The sequence below is a fragment of the Bufo bufo genome, chromosome 4 (assembly GCF_905171765.1).
Source record: "Bufo bufo chromosome 4, aBufBuf1.1, whole genome shotgun sequence".
NCBI classification, from domain to species: domain Eukaryota; kingdom Metazoa; phylum Chordata; class Amphibia; order Anura; family Bufonidae; genus Bufo; species Bufo bufo.
The window spans coordinates 474,529,757-474,549,648 of record NC_053392.1 but is presented as its reverse complement, the minus strand read 5'-3'; the positions used below and the strand labels follow the sequence as shown (position 1 = coordinate 474,549,648).

At 47.8% G+C, this 19,892-nt stretch overlaps 1 long non-coding RNA gene across 1 annotated transcript; it reads right to left on the bottom strand.

The window, feature by feature from the left end:
* Nucleotides 1-1,401: 1,401 nt before the first annotated feature.
* Nucleotides 1,402-19,481, bottom strand: LOC120997314. Its single transcript, XR_005778147.1, has 3 exons — nt 19,311-19,481; nt 3,376-3,381; nt 1,402-1,413 (listed from the first exon to the last, which is right to left on the bottom strand). It is a non-coding gene; the product is annotated as an uncharacterized LOC120997314 (long non-coding RNA).
* Between the last annotated feature and the right edge of the window lie 411 nt (nt 19,482-19,892).

Genomic DNA, 19,892 nt, shown 5'->3' with positions numbered 1-19,892 from the left:
ATAAATAGCAGTACTTACAGAGATGGACCTCACATTATTATTTACATAATTTAATGCTAGTTAGATGTAGTAGTTATCTGGTCAAACTAGTTGTATTGGTATTTATTTTAAATGCTTGAAAGACATCACTGGAGGTCTCCAGGGCATCAAGAAACCACTTGACATTTACATGGGAGATCCTTGTTGCCACTGAGTCTACCAAAAGCTCTTCTAGGAAGAGAATACAGGGAAATCATTTTAAAATAACATTCTCTAATATTCCAATGTCAATCCAATTACACTTCAGCAGAATAGCTATTAAAATACGTATGTATTAGACAATGTAGAATTACTTCACATTCATATGATTAAACTGGAATTATGTCTGGGTGAAACAAAGACTATACCTAGGCCATTGCTTATGTTTGTAAATATTAAACTTTACAAAACCCGTTCGACAACATTGACTTCCTATGCTGCCACAGTGTCCTGGTAAAATATTTGCAAAGCAGCAATGTGCTGGTTGTCGGGCAGCACAAAAATGTACTATAAATTAATGTTTCAAAGAGAAATGTTCATAAGTATGTGTATAAGAATGTGTATTTATGCTGAAGGGCTCTTTATTGGGCAAATAAACTATTCTAATATGTCCTGGCAGCATTTAATGTGTTTATTAACCCATATATTTTTAGGTTGATATTTTTTTTTTTTCAATCAGTTGTTCCACAAACATATACTCATTGACAAAAAAAGTATGCACTCAGATAGTGAGAGGTGCATCAATGAACTGAGAGAAGCAGGATGAATTGCTTGCCAGGGGCACATGGCAAACAGGCTCTGGACGATACAAACACCACCAGTAGAGTGGATCATTTGATCCACTGACAAGTACAAACAGCTCCTTCAATTTCATTGTCCACCATCCAGATACAGGTGGCACCTATGTTACACACCCCTGTCTCTGCTCAGACCATTTCCAAGTGCTTAGAAGGAAATTTAATGTTATGGCGCCCATGGACAGCCAACCACCATCCCCTTTGTTTGCAGTGGTGTCATGAACGAGAAACCTGGACTGCTAGAGACTGGAACCATATAATCTTTATAGACAAATACAGGTTCTGTTTGGGATCCGACAGTTGGGTTTGAGTATGGAGGCCTGGTGGTGAGCACTTCAATCGTGCCTTTGCTTTGGAGTGACACACTTCCCCAAATGCTGCCGTGATAATTGGGGAGCAATCGCATTTGACAATAAGTCACCCCTTGTACTGTTAAGAGGGATACTAACAGCTCAGCAGTATGTTCAGGACATCCTGCGGTCACATGTTGCCATCTCATGGCAGGGCTTCCAACTGGTATGTCTCTGGATAAGGTCTCTTACACACAGCCGTAGACGTTTTTGTGGTCCACAAATTGTGGATCTGCAAAATACAGATACTGGCCGTGTGCGTTCCGCATTTTGCAAAATGTCTGGCCCATAATAGAACTGTCCTTTCCTTGTCCGTAATGCGGGCAAGAATAGGACATGTTCTCTTTTTTTGCGGGTGCTGCGGAATGGACATACTGATGTGGATAGCACAGGGTGTACTGTCGGTATCTTTTGCAACCTCATTGAAGTCAATGGGTCTGCATCCGACCCCCAAAACATGCGGATCGGATGCGGACTAAAAAAAAACTGGTGTGCATGAGCCTTAATGGTCACCCACACACAGCAAGGAATGTTGCTTCAGTGACCAACAAGTGTGCAGGGTCTCCAGGCCCAGTTGCAACATCTTTGGGCAAATGTGCTGCAGGATACCATACGGAACCTGTATACCTCCATGCCCAACCGTATCTCTTCTTGAATTCAGGCAAGGGGTGACCAAGCAGGGTACTAGAGCCTACTCTAAACTGTTTTCCTTTCTCTCTAAAATTGTAATCGCTTGCATACAACTTTTTCTTGGTGCATTACTTTTTGTTGTCAAGGAGTATGTATTCAAAGTTGTATAAAAGAGGTAGCACTAGGAAATTTTAGAACTGGCACGGATTAAGATGGCAGTTGTGAAAGATATAAATTAAGATTTTACTTACTTTTTTCCAAATATCATTACCTATTTACCTATTACCCATTGCTCCAATCAGCCATAACATCGGATTGTCATGTGTGTCAAACCATTTGTGAACAACTTTTGCAGTGTGGCAGTGCAAATTATCCTGATAAAAGTGGCCACTGCCATTTGAAAATACTATTGCTATAGTGCAGGCTGATGCTGTCTCTTCCCTATGTAAGCAATGCACACACCTAGCTGTACACCTGATATAGGAAAAAATGTTATTCATTAGACCAGGCCAACTTCTTTTATGGCTTCATGATCCAGTTCTCATATTTGTTTCCATTGTAGTTGTTCTGTTGGTGAATACATTTGGATCTTTACTAAAGACAGTGAGTGCTGTCGTATTCTATTCTAGTTTCTGCATGCAAGAAGCCCCCACAAGAACTGCCATTTTGGAAATGGTCTGACCCAAACATCTAGCCATCACATATTTGGCCCTTGTCAAAGTCGTTCAGATCCTGGCACCTGGCCATTTTTCTTGTTTCCAACCTCAAAAATGTACTGTGCCATTTGACAGATGCTTATATATACAGTTGAAACCAGAAGTTTACATACACTGTATAAAAAGATACATATGCATGTTTTTCTCAATATCTGACATGAAATCAGAATAAACCTTTCCCGCTTTTGGTCAATTAGGATTACCATAATTATTATTTGATAAATGCCAGAATAATGAGAGAGAGAATGTTTGAAGGCATTTTTATTACTTACTGCAAAGTCAAAAGTTTACATACATTTCATTAATATTTGGTACCATTGCCCTTAAACTGTATGACTTGGGTCAAATGTTTTGGATATCCTTCCACAAGTTTCTCTCAATAGTTTGTCAGAATTTGGGCCCATTCCTCCTGACAAAACTGGCGTAACTGAGCCATGTTTGTTGGTCGCCTTGCTCGCACCTGCCTTTTAGCTTTGCCCATAAATTTTCAATAGGATTGAGATCAGGGCTTTGTGATGGCCACTCCAAAACATTGACTTTGTTATCCTTAAGCCAACTTGAAACCAGTTTGGCAGTATTCTTTGGGTCCATTTAGAAGACCCATTTCCACCCAAGCTTTAACTTCCTGGCTGATGTCTTGAGATGTTGATTCAGTATTTCCACATAATCTTCTTTCCTCATGATGCCATCTATTTTATAAAGTGCACCAGTCCCTCCTGCAGCAAAACAACCCCACAACATGATGCTGCCACCCCTGGGTTTCACAGTTGGGATGGTGTTCTTAGGCTTCCAAGCTTCTCCCTTTTTCCTCCAAACGTAACGATTGCCTGGTAACATCAAATGCAAGCGAACATTTGATGTTACTAACAGCTATGCTTTTCTTGGGTGTACACTTTTTCATAGTGGATAATATAGGATGCTTAAAATGAAAACAAAACTTCTTTATTTATTCTCAACATGTAAATTAAAAAATGGGCTAAAACAAGGGAGCTCACTCCCACACACAATATAACTTTGGGGCTAATGTGAACCTCATCCACAGTGATATGCTCCGTGGCACCTCCACCGAAAAATATAAATTGGGAAAGTCAGGAACATCTATCCTAACACTGTCCTCAGTAGTGTGGTTTTGTCCCGTTTAAACTCAGCCTCTATGCCTCTTTTTATAGGCATAAGCATCCTTCTGATTGACATCAGCAGCTAAAAGCAGGGGAAGACAACTAGGAACATTGTGATTATTTATTAGCCACAGTGTTGTAATAAAGGTTCAGTCTCCCCGTTATGTAGCTGAGGACTAGAACACCAGTTGTCCCTAAGAACTATCAACCTTCACCCTGCAGCTGCTCAAAGTAAGGCTGCTAAACTCTGCTGCTACTACTACTGCTAGTCATCCACATATTATGCTAAGGCTCTATGCGTTTCCAGCATATTCATCAGGCCGCTCTAAACCACGTCTAAATCTCAGCTAGCTCTATCTAGCTGATATGAACTCTCCCTTGCCCTGCGCTGTATCACACAGGGGAAAGGCTGTTTGTTTAGGTTTTTTACACTGCTAGGCGAAGTCTTCCATCTGGGATATTAGGGGGGCTGCCTAGTTGAAAATGGGGATATGTCCGGTTTCAGCTCTTAACTGGGTCCATGCGAAAAGAATCTGGGAATATCATTTATCTCAAGAATGGTACCTCTTTGACACCAAACAGGCTTTTTTCTAACTTAACAGATTGTCACGCAGGATCTGTAGGACAGCCTTAACATGACCAACATGACAATTCAAATAAGAGGAGTACACCAAAATATTATCTAAATAGATGTCCCCAAATTTTCCTACAAATTCTTGAAACAAATCGCTTACCAAATTTTGAAAGACCACAGAGGCAATGCTTAAATGGCCAACATGACAATTCAAATAAGAGGAGTACACCAAAATATCATCTAAATAGATGACCCCAAATTTTCCTACAAATTCTTGAAACAAATCGCTTACCAAATTTTGAAAGACCACAGAGGCAATGCTTAAACCAAATGTCATCACCAAATAAACCAAAGTCTGTTTCCACTCATCCCCCTTCTTGATGCAGATGAGGCTATAAGTAGGGATGAGCGAACTTCATATTTTAAAGTTCGTGTTGTGTTTGCTGAATTGCATTATGGATTTCGTTACTGCGGACCATAACGCAATTCCATGATGGAATGCCTTTAGAGGCATTCCGTTATTCATTCCATCATAATAGAAGTCTATGGCCAGCATAACGGATCCGTCCGGTTTTCGTTATTTCCTGCATAATGGAATCTGGATGGATCCGTTATACAGGCCATAGACTTCTATTTTGACGGAAGTCTATGGCCTGTTTTCATGGCTTATGTAGTGTTTCATGGCTAGATGTTCCGGACCCAATAACTTAAAAATGTGGGATGGTAGAATCAATTGCTGTCATCTGAACAGGAAATAGCAGTAGAGATGAAGAAAGACCTAGGAAAAAATGCATATTTCTCAGTTAAGAAATTCACTGTGGCCCTACAAAAGCCTCTTCTGTCAGCTTTTTACCCCCAAATTGAATTCAAATAGGTAACATAATTCTCTTTGAAACATCGCTAAATACATTTTATCCTGAGTACCTTTTCCCAGCCTCTCTTGACTCCATATCCCACAAAAGGCATTTGGGACACAACATAACTCAGTGATTGATAGAACTGCAATAGAAACAAATGTGGTCATCTATCAATCTGGTGTAAATTAGAACTGGCTTAGTTGCCCATAGCAACCAATAAGATTCCACTTTTCATTTTCCAAAGAAGCTGTCCAAAATGAAAGGTGGAATCTGATTTGTTGCAATGGGCAACTACACCAGTTCTACTTTACACCAGTTTGATAAATGTCCCTAAAAGTCCCTTCTGAGATTTCTGTGTTCCAATTTGAGAGAGGTGGCACCAAGCTGCATAGGTTCTTCCAGGTCAGGATCATGTAGATGGAAAGTAGGAACCAAATCTGGAGGGTACCTGGGACCTGGCAAAACCACATGTTTCCTATTACCTTCCCTGAGTCAATGATCCAAGCGTACAACAAGCGTCATAGTCTAATCTAAGGTATTCGGGGTAGGATAGCCTGACCAGTAAATTCTTTAAGGCAAAACTGACACCTTAATGCGGGGTCGTTCCAACCGAAGGCAATGCACCACTTTCTAAACTTCGCACAAAACTCTTATACAGGCCGACTATCTTGTTTTCAACTGACCAGTGTACTTTTGGCATATGCTGCTTTGTCTGGTTCATCATACAACAGAGCTAAAGCAGAAAAGAAATTGTCAACAGATTCCAAAACAGGTGAATCTAGGGGAAGAGAGAATGCTCACTCCTGAGTGTTTCCCTATAACACAGAAATGACAATTCCAAATTGTTGCTGTTCAGAACCAGAGGAAAAAGGCTTGAGTCTTCAAAAAAAGTGGAAACACATTCGGAGGCAATTCTTTTTTAAAGATTGCATGTTACTCATTTTTGGCTAAAAATAATTTTTCAATTGGCCTTTATTAAAAATATTGAGTTATGTCTCAAAGGGTTAACTGTTTTTCTAGCTGGGTGACTGGTACTTTTACTTTGTGCTGGTCATCTAATAAACCTTATCTCTAAATTACTGAGAGGTCATAAACACATATTTAAGCCACATTCTTATCAGTAAGATAAGAACTGAGCTTTAATGAGTGTTTAGGAGTAGAGTTGAGCGGACACCTGGATGTTCGGGTTCGGCTAAACTTCGCCCAAAAGTTCGGGACCCAAACTTGACCCCGAACCCCATTGAAGTCAATGGGGACCCGAACTTTTGGGCACTAAAATGGCTCTAAAATAAATCCTGGAAAGTAAAATGGGGGTAAGAGTAGGACAAGTGCCCTGCAAACAAATGTGGGTAGGGAAATAACATAAAATACATAAAAATTTACGCTCTAAACCTGAGCACAAGTGAGTGACAGTGGCACCTGCCAACCCGCAAACATAGGATGTGACAGCATTGCAACCACGTCTTTCACTGTCAACAAGCATCTCTACCCTGTCCCATGGAAGCGTTCAGCTGCCCATCTCCCAAACACTGGAGAGAAAGAGGAAGTACCCCCCTACCCACCCGCGATCCCTGGCCCTGAATGCCAGGATTTCAAAATTCATGGCGTTTGAAATGCTGTCATTCCATCTGGATGAGATGGAGACTCAAAAAACGTATGGCGGTGGCTGTCCAACAGTACGTAGTTCCCAGCCGCCACTACTTTTCCAGGCGAGCCATCCCTTCGCTGCACAACCAAGTGGCAGACAAAATCAGGTGTGCACTGCGCTAAGCCATCTGTGGCAAGGTCCACATAACCACCAATACGTGGACCAGTAAGCACGGGCAGGGACGTTATATCTCCCTAACAGCACACTGGGTAAATGTAGTGGCAGCTGCGCCTGAGGCGGATAGCAGTTTGGCGCATGTCCTTCCGCCACCGAGGATTGCAGGACATTTCTCTTTGCCTCCTCCTCCTACCCCACTTCCTCCTCTACCACCGCCTCATCTGCTCAGCGTAACACCTTCACCACCAACTTCAACACAGCCATGGGGAAACAACAGCAGGCCGTTTTGAAACAACTGTTTGGGCGAAAAAACCCACACCGCGCAGGAGCTGTGGAATGGTATGGAACAACCGACCAATGAGTGGTTGGTGCCACTGAGCCTCAAGCTCAGCCTGGTGGTGTGCGATAATGGGCAAAATCTCGTAGCAGGTCTGGGCTTAGCCAGTTTGATGCACATCCCTTGCCTGGCGCATGTGCTGAATTTGGTGGTGCAGAAATTCCTGAACACCCGACAGTGAAAATCAATTCAGTAAATCCATCTGTTGGATTCTGGGGGGGACAAATTCACTTTTTTTGGCGGTCAAGGACCCCTGCGGCCTGAGCTGCAGATGTGACAGGCAATTCATTTTCTTAAATTGTTGTGTAACATTTCCACGGTTATCAGGAATTTTTATTATAAATCGTAACAAAAACTGTACAAGGAACATTTCCACAGGAGAAAATTAACCCAACCAGCCTCCCACCCCCCTTTTACTCAAACCACTCATTCATGCCCATTCACACACTATTTACAAATTTACTTATAAACATATTTACATAACTATAAGGCAGATAAACTAAATAAACGAACAAAACTATATACATGACTGTAATGGAACGCCTAGCACCCCGACCGGGTACCTCCGTTGATAGATGCTCCTAGTGCTTCCAGAGGACTCCAAGCACTCCACTTGACACTGTCAGCACTGCAGACCCCACGAACCGCCGAAGCTTGGTGGAGGTCTCGCCGTCTCCTACCCACCCTGGACCTATGACAAGGCTCCAGTGGGTGAACCTCTCCTAAATGCAGAGAGCAGGAACCATGAACAAGCTCTTACAAGAGCTTATACTCAGGGGAGTATTGTGATATAGCAATCCCCAAGAGTGTAGTTATCCCATTGCCCAAACATGAGTCAAAACTTCATGAAGGTATAAAAACAGGAGCTCTTTATTGGGGGCTACCCGCCTGTATTTATGCAGGTCCCCATCTGGTGGACACTCCCCTAGAGGACCAGATGGAAGACTGTGACACAGGACAGATATGCAGCAATTCAGGATACACAGACAATACATCCCCACAATGCATCATGGTTTCCTCCTCTCTGCCCTGGAGACACTCGAGGAGTAATTCAATTATCTCTCAGGACAAAGGGAAATCGCCAATACACATGTGGGGACAACAGGACAGTAATCACCATTTAAACATACAATGTCACAACCCTTACAGTAAACACAGACATTTAACATATCCCCAGATATCTAAAGTCTGAGTGCATATTATTAGGTGAATGGCACAAATACAATAAAATTAGCAATCTGGGTACCCTCACATAACATACAATACAATTCCAAAGACAGATATGTCTGTCACACAACTCAAAACCCCACATATCCCCATAATTTATACATCCATGGATAGCTCTGATCTGGGTGAACAACATATCCAAAAATCACCCAGATCCGAGCAGGGGTTCCCGAATTCCATGGAAGTCACATTTGGCCGACCGCAAGCATGGCTTTCCTGCCCAAAACAGTACCACAGATTTAAGCTGTGCGGCCGGTCTGTCTTCTCCTTCAAAGTTAGTATGGGCCATAATCCTGGGGCAGGAGGCTGGCAAACAGCTCCCTCCAAAACACCGTGGCGAGGTTGGTTTCACCACACATCTCCCCCTCCCAGGGAAGACTAACCAGATACCTGACCTCACGGTCAGTACCTGAGTTAGTCTGGCAGTCCAACCACAACCCAATACTGGACCTGTTGAATTTTGGGGCCTGGCTCTGTTCTGTATGTCCCCAGCTGTTGAGTGGGCATCTGCGACTCCTTGCTTCCTTGTGGTTCTCTAGCTTGGAGCTGTAGGTACTTGGTGGGCAGAGGCTGACTGCGCTCTGCCCAGATGCCAGCTCTTCCGCTGAGGTAGCCAGTGGGGAGTCAGCCTCTGGACAAGAGGATAGGGGAGGGCAGAGGCCGACTGCACTCTGCCCAGATGCCAGCTCTTCCGCTGGGGTAGCCTGTGGGAAGTCCGGCTCTGGAGAAGAGGATAGGGGAGGGCAGAGGCCGACTGCACTCTGCCCAGATGCCAGCTCTTCCGCTGGGGTAGCCTGTGGGAAGTCCTGCTCTGGAGAAGAGGATAGGGGAGGGCAGAGGCCGCCTGCGCTCTGTCCAGATGCCAGCTCTTCCGCTGGGGTAGCCTGTGGGAAGTCTGGCTCTGGAGAAAAGGATAGGGGAGGGCAGAGGCCGACTGCGCTCTGCCCAGATACCAGCTCTTCTGCTGGGGTAGCCTGTGGGAAGTCCGGCTCTAAAGAAGAGGATAGGGGAGGGCAGAGGCCGACTGCGCTCTGCCCAGATGCCAGCTCTTCCGCTGGGATGGGGTCAGGGAATCCTGCCCCCAGGACCTTGTTGCGGATCAGCTGTGGAGAGGAGGGATCGTTTACCTCCTCCTCCTGGCATTCCTGCAGGGTTGGTGGGGGAATCCGTACCGGCCGTCCAGCATCCTGGTAGGCCTGGTGCAGAGACTGCGGTCCCATCTGCACCATCGGAGTTAGGGGTGCTGTCCCCCTGTGGTTGGGGAGAGAGACCGGTTGTCTCCTCTCCCTTCAAAGTACACTGCCGATGGGGAGTGAGACCGACTGTCTCCACTACCCGTGATGCTGGTTGTTACAGGGGTGAGGGACCGACCATCTCCTCCCCCTGGACTCCCAGTGGCAGTTGGGGATGTGGGCCGCCTCCCCAGCCACCTTGTTGGGCCGGTGGAGTGACTACGGTCCCATCTCCACCTGCCGACTGGGGTTCCTCCCAGTACCAGTCTATGAAGTCCCCTACCTCCAAAGTTGGTGAGGAAGTAGGGGATACCTCAGCTGTGACTTGCCAGGGGTAGGGCTGCAGGTCTGGGCCTGGTATCCAACTGTCTTGTATCTTGCGCTGGGCTTGAATGGAGCGAAACAACTGTTGATAATCTTGCTCCAGCTCCCACTCCCTTTGGACCAGAAAGGTTAGATCTGCCCTCACCCCAGTAGTTGTAGGCCAATTGTGCAAGTCCCCCCTGTAGTCAGTAATGTCCCAAAATCTAGACTCTTCTGTGCTCCCAAAGTCAATGTCTTCAAAAGACTGCCACAATAAACCAGGGCAATTATATTCCTCACCTTCGGGCTTGGCGTACTCCTCCATCCATGGAGACTGTCGTACTGTGTCCCACCATAGTGCTTGGTAAGCGTCATCCAGCCAGGTTTCCTGCCATACCAGTGTCTCAAGCTCTGACACCCACTCCATCAATGGTTGCTCTCCCAGTAGAGGTTGTCGCAGCGCCAATCGCATTTGTAATCTCTGTTCCTCACTGGGAAGACTCTCACCCCTCCGAAGCTGCACGTCCTCCAGGGCCTGGTGCCATACGCCTTTCCGCTCGGCATCCCTGTAATCCGGATGATCTTCCTCATGGAATGCTGTGCAGGAACCAACGGCATCCATATTGCTGTAGTCAGGGCGCTGTACGGATACTAGCGTTGCCCTCAATTGTAAAATCCACGAACGGTGTCTCCGAGCTACTTCTCCTCTCACTAGGACTCCATCCCACTGCTGCCACCAATGTAATGGAACGCCTAGCTCCCCGACCGGGTACCTCCGTTGATAGATGCTCCTAGTGCTTCCAGAGGACTCCAAGCACTCCACTTGACGCCGTCAGCACTGCAGACCCCACGAACCGCCGAAGCTTGGTGAAGGTCTCGCCGTCTCCTACCCACCCTGGACCTACGACAAGGCTCCAGGCTCCAATGGGTGAACCTCTCCTAAATGCAGAGAGCAGGAACCATGAACAAGCTCTTACAAGAGCTTATACTCAGGGGAGTATTGTGATATAGCAATCCCCAAGAGTGTAGTTATCCCATTCCCCAAACATGAGCCAAAACTTCATGAAGGTATAAAAACAGGAACTCTTTATTGAGGGCTACCCGCCCGTATTTATGCAGGTCCCCATCTGGTGGACACTCCCCTAGAGGACCAGATGGAAGACTGTGACACAGGACAGATATGCAGCAATTCAGGATACACAGACACAATACATCCCCACAATGCATCATGGTTTCCTCCTCTCTGCCCTGGAGACACCCGAGGAGTAGAGTTGAGCGAACACCTGGATGTTCGGGTTCGAGAAGTTCGGCCGAATTTCCCGAAAATGTTCGGGTTCGGGATCCGAACCCGACCCGAACTTCGTCCCGAACCCCATTGAAGTCAATGGGGACCCGAAGTTTTCGGCACTAAAAAGGCTGTAAAACAGCCCAGGAAAGAGCTAGAGGGCTGCAAAAGGCAGCAACATGTAGGTAAATCCCCTGCAACCAAATGTGGATAGGGAAATGAATTAAAATAAAAATAAAATAAATAAAAATTAACCAATATCAATTGGAGAGAAGTCCCATAGCAGAGAATCTGGCTTCACGTCAGCAGAGAATCAGTCTCTTCATGCCATAGCAGAGAATCTGGCTTCACGTCACCCACCACGAGAGAGGTCCCGTAACAGAGAATCTGGCTTCATGTCAGCAGAGAATCAGTCTGCATGTCCTAGCAGAGAATCATGCTTTACGTCACCCAACACTGGAACAGTCCATTGTCAGATATTTAGGCCCAGGCACCCAGGCAGAGGAGAGAGGTCCCGTAACAGAGAATCTGGCTTCATGTCAGCAGAGAATCAGTCTGCATGTCATAGCAGAGAATCAGGCTTTACGTCACCCAACACTGGAACAGTCCATTGTCAGATATTTAGGCCCAGGCAGAGGAGAGAGGTCCCGTAACAGAAAATCTGGCTTCATGTCAGCAGAGAATCAGTCTGCATGTCCTAGCAGAGAATCATGCTTTACGTCACCCAACACTGGAACAGTCCATTGTCAGATATTTAGGCCCAGGCAGAGGAGAGAGGTCCCGTAACAGAGAATCTGGCTTCATGTCAGCAGAGAATCAGTCTGCATGTCATAGCAGAGAATCAGGCTTTACGTCACCCAACACTGGAACAGTCCATTGTCAGATATTTAGGCCCAGGCACCCAAGCAGAGGAGAGAGGTCCCGTAACAGAGAATCTGGCTTCATGTCAGCAGAGAATCAGTCTGCATGTCATAGCAGAGAATCAGGCTTTACGTCACCCAACACTGGAACAGTCCATTGTCAGATATTTAGGCCCAGGCAGAGGAGAGAGGTCCCGTAACAGAGAATCTGGCTATATGTCAGCAGAGAATCAGTCTGCATGTCATAGCAGAGAATCAGGCTTTACATCACCCAACACTGGAACAGTCCATTGTCAGATATTTAGGCCCAGGCACACAGGCAGAGGAGAGAGGTCCCGTAACAGAGAATCTGGCTTCATGTCAGCAGAGAATCAGTCTGCATGTCATAGCAGAGAATCAGGCTTTACGTCACCCAACACTGGAACAGTCCATTGTCAGATATTTAGGCCCAGGCACCCAGGCAGAGGAGAGAGATCCCGTAACAGAGAATATGGCTTCATGTCAGCAGAGAATCAGTCTGCATGTCATAGCAGAGAATCAGGCTTTACGTCACCCAACACTGGAACAGTCCATTGTCAGATATTTAGGCCCAGGCACCCAGGCAGAGGAGAGAGGTCCCGTAACAGAAAATCTGGCTTCATGTCAGCAGAGAATCAGTCTGCATTTCCTAGAAGAGAATCATGCTTTACGTCACCCAACACTGGAACAGTCCATTGTCAGATATTTAGGCCCAGGCAGAGGAGAGAGGTCCCGTAACAGAGAATCTGGCTTCATGTCAGCAGAGAATCAGTCTTCATGTCATAGCAGAGAATCAGGCTTTACGTCACCCAACACTGGAACAGTCCATTGTCAGATATTTAGGCCCAGGCAGAGGAGAGAGGTCCCGTAACAGAGAATCTGGCTTCATGTCAGCAGAGAATCAGTCTGCATGTCATAGCAGAGAATCATGCTTTACGTCACCCAACACTGGAACAGTCCATTGTCAGATATTTAGGCCCAGGCACCCAGGCAGAGGAGAGAGGTCCCGTAACAGAGAATCTGGCTTCATGTCAGCAGAGAATCAGTCTGCATGTCATAGCAGAGAATCAGGCTTTACGTCACCCAACACTGGAACAGTCCATTGTCATATATTTAGGCCCCGGCACCCAGGCAGAGGAGAGAGGTCCCGTAACAGAGAATCTGGCTTCATGTCAGCAGAGAATCAGTCTGCATGTCCTAGCAGAGAATCATGCTTTACGTCACCCAACACTGGAACAGTCCATTGTCAGATATTTAGGCCCAGGCAGAGGAGAGAGGTCCCGTAACAGAGAATCTGGCTTCATGTCAGCAGAGAATCAGTCTGCATGTCCTAGCAGAGAATCATGCTTTACGTCACCCAACACTGGAACAGTCCATTGTCAGATATTTAGGCCCAGGCAGAGGAGAGAGGTCCCGTAACAGAGAATCTGGCTTCATGTCAGCAGAGAATAAGTCTGCATGTCCTAGCAGAGAATCATGCTTTACGTCACCCAACACTGGAACAGTCCATTGTCAGATATTTAGGCCCAGGCACCCAGGCAGAGGAGAGAGGTCCCATAACAGAGAATCTGGCTTCATGTCAGCAGAGAATCAGTCTGCATGTCATAGCAGAGAATCAGGCTTTACGTCACCCAACACTGGAACAGTCCATTGTCAGATATTTAGGCCCAGGCACCCAAGCAGAGGAGAGAGGTCCCGTAACAGAGAATCTGGCTTCATGTCAGCAGAGAATCAGTCTGCATGTCATAGCAGAGAATCAGGCTTTACGTCACCCAACACTGGAACAGTCCATTGTCAGATATTTAGGCCCAGGCAGAGGAGAGAGGTCCCGTAACAGAGAATCTGGCTTCATGTCAGCAGAGAATCAGTCTGCATGTCATAGCAGAGAATCAGGCTTTACATCACCCAACACTGGAACAGTCCATTGTCAGATATTTAGGCCCAGGCACCCAGGCAGAGGAGAGAGGTCCCGTAACAGAGAATCTGGCTTCATGTCAGCAGAGAATCAGTCTGCATGTCATAGCAGAGAATCAGGCTTTACGTCACCCAACACTGGAACAGTCCATTGTCAGATATTTAGGCCCAGGCACCCAGGCAGAGGAGAGAGGTCCCGTAACAGAAAATCTGGCTTCATGTCAGCAGAGAATCAGTCTGCATTTCCTAGCAGAGAATCATGCTTTACGTCACCCAACACTGGAACAGTCCATTGTCAGATATTTAGGCCCAGGCACCCAGGCAGAGGAGAGAGGTCCCGTAACAGAGAATCTGGCTTCATGTCAGCAGAGAATCAGTCTGCATGTCCTAGCAGAGAATCATGCTTTACGTCACCCAACACTGGAACAGTCCATTGTCAGATATTTAGGCCCAGGCACCCAGGCAGAGGAGAGAGGTCCCGTAACAGAGAATCTGGCTTCATGTCAGCAGAGAATCAGTCTGCATGTCATAGCAGAGAATCAGGCTTTACGTCACCCAACACTGGAACAGTCCATTGTCAGATATTTAGGCCCAGGCACCCAAGCAGAGGAGAGAGGTCCCGTAACAGAGAATCTGGCTTCATGTCAGCAGAGAATCAGTCTGCATGTCATAGCAGAGAATCAGGCTTTACGTCACCCAACACTGGAACAGTCCATTGTCAGATATTTAGGCCCAGGCAGAGGAGAGAGGTCCCGTAACAGAGAATCTGGCTTCATGTCAGCAGAGAATCAGTCTGCATGTCATAGCAGAGAATCAGGCTTTACATCACCCAACACTGGAACAGTCCATTGTCAGATATTTAGGCCCAGGCAGAGGAGAGAGGTCCCGTAACAGAGAATCTGGCTTCATGTCAGCAGAGAATCAGTCTGCATGTCCTAGCAGAGAATCATGCTTTACGTCACCCAACACTGGAACAGTCCATTGTCAGATATTTAGGCTCAGGCAGCCAGGCAGAGGAGAGAGGTCCCGTAACAGAGAATCTGGCTTCATGTCAGCAGAGAATCAGTCTGCATGTCATAGCAGAGAATCAGGCTTTACGTCACCCAACACTGGAACAGTTCATTGTCAGATATTTAGGCCCAGGCACCCAGGCAGAGGAGAGAGGTCCCGTAACAGAGAATCTGGCTTCATGTCAGCAGAGAATCAGTCTGCATGTCATAGCAGAGAATCATGCTTTACGTCACCCAACACTGGAACAGTCCATTGTCAGATATTTAGGCTCAGGCACCCAGGCAGAGGAGAGAGGTCCCGTTACAGAGAATCTGGCTTCATGTCAGCAGAGAATCAGTCTGCATGTCATAGCAGAGAATCAGGCTTTACGTCACCCAACACTGGAACAGTCCATTGTCAGATATTTAGGCCCAGGCACCCATGCAGAGGAGAGAGGTCCCGTAACAGAGAATCTGGCTTCATGTCAGCAGAGAATCAGTCTGCATGTCATAGCAGAGAATCAGGCTTTACGTCACCCAACACTGGAACAGTCCATTGTCAGATATTTAGGCCCAGGCACCCAGGCAGAGGAGAGAGGTCCCGCAACAGAGAATCTGGCTTCATGTCAGCAGAGAATCAGTCTTCATGTCATAGCAGAGAATCAGGCTTCACGTCACCCACCACTGGAACAGGCCACTGTCAGATATTTTTAGGCCCCGACACCCAGACAGAGGAGAGAGGTCCCATAACAGAGATTCAGGCTTCATGTCAGCAGAGAATCAGTCTTCATGTCATAGCAGAGAATCAGGCTTCAGGTCACCCACCACTGGAACAGTCCATTGTCACATATTTAGGCCCAGGCACACAGGCAGAGGAGAGAGGTCCCATAACAGAGATTCAGGCTTCATGTCAGCAGAGAATCAGTCTTCATGTCATAGCAGAGAATCAGGCTTCACGACACCCACCACTGGAACAGGCCACTGTCACATATTTAGGCCCAGGCACCCAGGCAGAGGAGAGAGGTCCCATAACAGAGATTCAGGTTTCATGTCAGCAGAGAATCAGTCTTCATGTCATAGCAAAGAATCAGGCTTCATGTCACCCACCACTGGAACAGGCCACTGTCAGATATTTTTAGGCCCCGGCACCCAGACAGAGGAGAGGTTCATTCAACTTTGGGTTGCCCCGCAATATAATGGTAAAATGAAAATAAAAATAGGATTGAATGAGGAAGTGCCCGGGAGTACAATAATATATTGTTAAGGGGAGGTAGTTAATGTCTAATCTGCACAAGGGATGGACAGGTCCTGTGGGATCCATGCCTGGTTCATTTTTATGAACGTCAGCTTGTCCACATTGGCTGTAGACAGGCGGCTGCGTTTGTCTGTAATGACGCCCCCTGCCGTGCTGAATACACGTTCAGACAAAACGCTGGCCGCCGGGCAGGCCAGCACCTCCAAGCCATAAAAGGCTAGCTCTGGCCACGTGGACAATTTGGAGACCCAGAAGTTGAATGGGGCCGAACCATCAGTCAGTACGTGGAGGGGTGTGCACAGGTACTGTTCCACCATGTTATTGAAATGTTGCCTCCTGCTAACACGTTCCGTATCAGGTGGTGGTGCAGTTAGCTGTGGCGTGGTAACAAAACTTTTCCACATCTCTGCCATGCTAACCCTGCCCTCAGAGGAGCTGGCCGTGACACAGCTGCGTTGACGACCTCTTGCTCCTCCTCTGCCTTCGCCTTGGGCTTCCACTTGTTCCCCTGTGACATTTGGGAATGCTCTCAGTAGCGCGTCTACCAACGTGCGCTTGTACTCGCGCATCTTACTATCACGCTCCAGTGCATGAAGTAAGGTGGGCACATTGTCTTTGTACCGTGGATCCAGCAGGGTGGCAACCCAGTAGTCCGCACACGTTAAAATGTGGGCAACTCTGCTGTCGTTGCGCAGGCACTGCAGCATGTAGTCGCTCATGTGTGCCAGGCTGCCCAGAGGTAAGGACAAGCTGTCCTCTGTGGGAGGCGTATCGTCATCGTCCTGCGTTTCCCCCCAGCCACGCACCAGTGATGGGCCCGAGCTGCGTTGGGTGCCAGCCCGCTGTGAACCTGCTTCATCCTCATCCTTCTCCACCTCATCCTCATCCTCGTCCTCCAGTAGTGGGCCCTGTCTGGCCACATTTGTATCTGGCCTCTGCTGTTGCAAAAAACCTCCCTCTGAGTCACTTCGAAGAGACTGGCCTGAAAGTGCTAAAAATTACCCCTCTTTCTCCTCCTCCTCCTGGGCCACCTCCTCTTCCATCATCGCCCTAAGTGTTTTCTCAAGGAGACATAGAAGTGGTATTGTAACGCTGATAACGGCGTCATCGCCACTGGCCATGTTGGTGGATTACTCGAAACAGCGCAACAGGGCACACAGGTCTCGCATGGAGGCCCAGTCATTGGTGGTGAAGTGGTGCTTTTCCGCAGTGCGACTGACCCGTGCGTGCTGCAGCTGAAACTCCACTATGGCCTGCTGCTGCTCGCACAGCCTGTCCAGCATGTGCAAGGTGGAGTTCCACCTGGTGGGCACGTCGCATATGAGGCGGTGAGCGGGAAGGCCGAAGTTACGCTGTAGCGCAGACAGGCGAGCAGCGGCAGGATGCGAACGCCGGAAGCGCGAACAGACGGCCCGCACTTTATGCAGCAGCTCTGACATGTCGGTGTAGTTTTGAATGAACTTCTGCACCACCAAATTCAGCACATGCGCCAGGCAAGGGATGTGCGTCAAACCGGCTAGTCCCAGAGCTGCAACGAGATTTCGCCCATTATCGCACACCACCAGTCCGGGCTTGAGGCTCACCGGCAGCAACCACTCGTCGGTCTGTTGTTCTATACCCCGCCACAACTCCTGTGCAGTGTGGGGCCTGTCCCCCAAACATATGAGTTTCAGAATGGCCTGCTGACGTTTACCCCGGGTTGTGCTGAAGTTGGTGGTGAAGGTGTGTGGCTGACTGGATGAGCAGGTGGAAGAAGAGGAGGAGGAAGCTGAGTAGGAGGAGGAGGCAACAGGAGGCAAAGAATGTTGCCCTGCGATCCTTGGCGGCGGAAGGACGTGCGCCAAACAGCTCTCCGCATGGGGCCCAGCCGCCACTACATTTACCCAGTGTGCAGTTAGGGAGATATAGCGTCCCTGGCCGTGCTTACTGGTCCACGTATCTGTGGTTAGGTGGACCTTGCCACAGATGGCGTTGCGCAGTGCACACTTGATTTTATCGGATACTTGGTTGTGCAGGGAAGGCACGGCTCTCTTAGAGAAGTAGTGGCGGCTGGGAACAACATACTGTGGGACAGCAAGCGACATGAGCTGTTTGAAGCTGTCTGTGTCCACCAGCCTGAATGACAGCATTTCATAGGCCAGTAGTTTAGAAATGCTGGCATTCAGGGCCAGAAATCGAGGGTGGCTAGGTGGGAATTTACGCTTTCTCTCAAATGTTTGTGAGATGGAGAGCTGAACGCTGCCGTGTGACATGGTTGAGATGCTTGGTGACGCAGGTGGTGGTGTTGGTGGTACATCCCATGTTTGCTGGGCGGCAGGTGCCAACGTTCCTCCAGAGGCGGAGGAAGAGGCCGAGGCGGCGGCGGCAGCAGCAGAAGAGGCCGAGGCGGCAGCAGCAGAAGAGGTAGCAGGGGGAGTCTGAGTGACTTCCTTGTTTTTAAGGTGTTTACTCCACTGCAGTTCATGCTTTGCATGCAGGTGCCTGGTCATGCAGGTTGTGCTAAGGTTCAGAACGTTAATGCCTCGCTTCAGGCGCTGATGGCACAGCGTGCAAACCACTCGTGTCTTGTCGTCAGCACATTGTTTGAAGAAGTGCCATGCCAGGGAACTCCTTGAAGCTGCCTTTGGGGTGCTCGGTCCCAGATGGTGGCGGTCAGTAGCAGGCGGAGTCTCTTGGCGGCGGGTGTTCTGCTTTTGCCCACTGCTCCCTCTTTGTCTTTTGCTACGCTGTTGGCTCGGTCTCACCACTGCCTCTTCCTCCGAACTGTGAAAGTCAGTGGCACGACCTTCATTCCATGTGGGGTCTAGGACCTCATCGTCCCCTGAATCGTCTTCCACCCAGTCTTGATCCCTGACCTCCTGTTCAGTCTGCACACTGCAGAAAGACGCAACAGTTGGCACCTGTGTTTCGTCATCATCAGAGACGTGCTGAGGTGGTATTCCCATGTCCTCATCATCAGGAAACATAAGTGGTTGTGCGTTAGTGCATTCTATCTCTTCCACCCCTGGGGAAGGGCTAGGTGGATGCCCTTGGGAAACCCTGCCAGCAGAGTCTTCAAACAAAACAGAAAGTCAGTCCTGTGTCCCAACACGGACAATTACTTGCGCTGCTGCTGGTCCCGGAATAGTGTGGTAGGTTTCACACTGGCAAAGTCAAGTCAATAGGTTTTGGAACCGCGCTGCTGGAAACTATGTGTTCCGGTCACAAGTGGATGGTACAAGGGTGTCAGCCCCTCTCCTCAACACCAAAGGATACGATCCTCCTAGATCCCCTCCTCTACAGGATTTAAGGAGATAGGCAAAATAGTGAAGCACCCTTGAGAATCTTATCATAAAAAGGTTTTATTCTACTTACAACAGACATAAAAATACACACGGGAGCAGATTATTACTCCCTATTGCCAGTCCATATGTAAACCCTTTCGGGTTACCGCTAGTATTCATATTCAATATATAAATTCAGCCTCCTTATAGGAATCAACCCCCCAAATAGTCTTCTCGTATCCTAAAAATGTTCCAACTCAATCTATTATAATAGTCCTACCATCCTATACATTCCATCCACTCCTAGAATATTATACAGGTATTCTCCTTCTGCTCCCGGAACGTCACTCCGGTGATCTCCGCCCACTTTTGGAGCGTCACTCC